Below are 3789 nucleotides of genomic sequence, written 5' to 3' on the forward strand. Positions count from 1 at the left end.
GTGTTTTGCACTAATTGTGTGTTTTATGCCTTGTAGGAGTGATTCCGAGCTATATAGATGTTATAGAATGAATTTAAGTGATTTAGAGCTTTAAAATCTGAGTAAAAGCCCAAGGAATTAAGCCGGGATCGTATTCGGGGATCAACGGATGATAGAGCAACAAAACGAAGAACCGAGTAGGCATATTGCGCACTGTCTTGTAAAATGTACATAATTTTTCGCTCACAACTCCATTTGGGCTCCACAATATATGGTTGGAAAGCTAACTCAAAGGGCTACAACTTTCATGTTTTACGTTTTTCCAAATTCCAAAAGGAACAGGGTGAAAAACGCGGTCGAAACCGCGACCGTGGACCTGAGGCGGGCTGAGGCAGTATACTTGCCATATACCGCGGTTGTACCACGGTTGACCGCGACCGCGGCGTCCAGACGTGAAAAAATTATCCTTTTTCACGTAGGAGAAGGTATAATAGTTTGGGCCCGACCCTACTTGGTATATATACATGGAAAAACAGTATTTTAAGAAGTTGGACACACTTTTGACATAATTTAGACATAAGGAGGCTAAGGAGATCGGGGATTCGACCTAAGGAGTCAAAAACACACTGGGAGCAAGGCGGAGAATTCTTCAACGAGTTTTTCCTTCCTCTTCCTATTTTTCATTATTGGTTATAATTTTTAGTATTGTAGTTTTACATACTATTATGAATAGCTAATTTGTTATCTAGGGTTTTGATGGAACCTTTTGTAGGATAAATTCTTGTTATGTTTTTATATAATTGAGCCGTTGGATTTCTCTACTTGTTCAACTACGTATTTATTGTTGTTGATTGAATGGCCATCGATTGACTGTGCCTATTTAGTGTGTACTGCTCGAGAGAGAGTACATATTTAGGTAGTTGTTGAACAACGTCACTCCTAACGTATGTGAGAAATCAATACAGTGGGTTTAAAGGTAGGTTTAGAAATAACAAAGCCTTGACGTGGTCATAGTGAGCGGTTAGATAAAGCCAACTAGCGTAGTTCGAGAGAATATGTCTAGTAAATTGTTGTAGTTGCCCGAGAGAAATTACGACACCTAAAGTGCTCACGATCAGTAGAGAATACATTGGCGAAATTGTAGGGAACATAGCTAGAAGGATTCCGATAATTGGGGAAATCATAACTCTAGACCTCCTCAGTTTAGTCTCCAACCCTTTGTCTCATTAGTTGATAGTTTTACCGCTTTGTAGTATTTGCTAGTTAATTAGTTAGAAATATAAATCTCAATCTTTATAATTTAGGAAATTGTTCAATCTTGTTTTCTTAGTGATATTAAACAGATATAGCTAAGCCTTAGTTCTCTGTGGGATTCGACTCCGGACTTTTAGACCGGATTATATTTACAGCGACCGCTTATCCTTTTAGGACTAGAGTTGGGCGTGAGTTAGTAGAACTATGAAGTGCCTTTATTTTTATTTATTTTAAATAATTGATTGTCTTGAAACGCGTTAATCATCTCTTTGTTCTTCCATATTCATATGTCAAGATTTCTTACATCTTTTTCAAATTTGAAATACCTTGAATTGGTAATCCATAATTTAAACTAAATAGAACATATTATCATTAGGTATCATATAAATTTTTATGTTTAATTCTTAAATTCGGTTAACCTTGAAAGCGTATATTAATGAAAAATTATTGTTAAATGACTAAGAAAAAAACTACCATGTGTTACTAAAAAAAAAACTCCCATAATATTTGAATAGATCATATATGTATGTCAGTTTTTTTTTTAAAATTTTTTACTAAACATATATTCGCTTATCAAAAATTTATCTATAACTTTAACAAAGTAAGATTAAAATAATATTAATGTAATAAAGAAACCCCAAAAAATCCGACAAAACCGAGCCAATCCAAATTCCGATATAATTCTTTGGTTTGATTTTGATAAAAATCGAACCAACTCAGTCCATATACACCCCTAAATTTTATCGTTGTGTAAAATAACGTCCATGATTTGAAAGGTTACCACGCACAAATCGTCAACTAATCACCAATTCAAAATCTTCTTTTATCATTTACCAACACATATAGAGTACGTGTCACGTGCATATTAATAAGAGAAAATACATAAAGAGCCCATTCAATTTGTCATGAAAAATCATTTACATATCTAAACTTTACGGGCGACCTATGTCCCCCCTATTCTTCTTTGGGGCGAATTTAATACCCCATTGGTAACACTTAATCAGTCTTGTGGTGGGATATATAGTACACGCACGTCACGTGTCAATATCTGCTTTATTTTTTTTCCACTTATTTAATTATTTTTTTTTGAGGGACTGTTTTGTCCTTTCACCCCTATTTTGTCCTTTCACCAAAAGCCAAATGGAGTTCATCTTCTTCTCTCTTCCTCCCCTCTCCTCGTTCTTCCATATATACAAGTAGTGGCTGAGATTGCAGCATCTAGCTCCTTCATTCTCTGTCACATTGTCACTCTATTCTCCATTGCTTAACTTCTCTACCCATCACCCACTTGTCAACACTGTAATTTTGAAAATTAAGAAACTTACCTTTTATATTTTTCTTTGATGTTGTTGGTGTCAAGTTTCAGACTCTTACTTAAAGATTCAGTTTTCGAAACTGCGATATTCCATTTCCTGTTCAACCATAAACGGAGGCTTACCAAGAAAAAGACAACAAATACAGAAAAATCCAATTTCAATTAAAAATAAGTTGAAAATCAATTAGAAATCCAACATCTGTTAAAATAGAAAGAGAATAAGAAGAAACATTGCAACATAGTAAGATCTAAACGGATGAAATCCTTTTTTATTTTACATGCGAAAATAAAAAAATAATCCACTCTGTTTTTAACGTTGTTTTGGAGGGTTCGGTCATCTATGGCCAAAGCAAAGATCCATTACAGTGAAAGAACACTAACAACCCTCATGCAAATGTACCACAATCATGGAGTGTTGTACAGTCCTAGCGTAAGTAGGAATAAAGATAGGCAAAAGGAGCTTACCAAGGTGCGATTCCGCAAGCACATACAAATTTGGAGCAAAAAGAATGCAGCAATTTTGTAGAGAGAATACAGAAACAGAGGAAGAGAGAGAAACCAGACCACTAAAGTGACAGAACGGAGGGGTTTAAAAAAATTAAAAAATAAAATAAAAAACCCTTTCCCTCTTACACGCGACTTTGGGAGAGTGAAACTACTGCCTTTGCCATGTCACCATTTAGGGTGGTATTTATTAAATTCATCCCAAAGAAGAATACGAGGGACATAGGTCGCCCGTAAAGTTTAGGTGTGTAAATGATTTTTCATGACAAGTTGAATGGGGACTTTATGCATTTTCTCTATTAATAATGCCCATAAATGTACGTATTAATTACTCTATTTGAAACATACTCCGATCCCTCCCTAGAATTTCGTATAATATCTTGTTGCCTGATGGCCCCATAACAAGACTGGTCTGGTCACACATAATATATGTTGCTTTTACCTGCTCTCAGTTTTTAGTCATTGCTAACTGAGTCAACATTTTTTTTTTTTGATTTCTCAACCGGTATTCGGTACCCACATTGGAGCCCGACTAATCCGGATTCGCGCCGGAAAGTCCCACGTTGGGGGTAAAGTGAGTCAACATTTCACTTGACGTCTAAGTAGGCCTATGGACATAAAAATTGCAATTTTTGAAAAAAAAAGTATTTGGAGTTAAGTTATAAAATGATATTTTGAATTTGAAATTATGTTTGGACATACATTTCACGTGAAAAAATATTGTAGTATTGTGAGCG

At 35.2% G+C, this 3789-nt stretch overlaps 1 long non-coding RNA gene across 1 annotated transcript; it reads right to left on the reverse strand.

Annotated features, from left to right (window-relative positions):
* Nucleotides 1-2112: 2112 nt before the first annotated feature.
* Nucleotides 2113-3115, reverse strand: LOC109244071. The gene is made up of 2 exons (XR_002070662.1): nt 3014-3115; nt 2113-2645 (listed from the first exon to the last, which is right to left on the reverse strand). It is a non-coding gene; the product is annotated as an uncharacterized LOC109244071 (long non-coding RNA).
* Nucleotides 3116-3789: the final 674 nt, after the last annotated feature.

The sequence above is a fragment of the Nicotiana attenuata genome, unplaced genomic scaffold, assembly GCF_001879085.1.
Source record: "Nicotiana attenuata strain UT unplaced genomic scaffold, NIATTr2, whole genome shotgun sequence".
In the NCBI taxonomy this organism is placed as follows: domain Eukaryota; kingdom Viridiplantae; phylum Streptophyta; class Magnoliopsida; order Solanales; family Solanaceae; genus Nicotiana; species Nicotiana attenuata.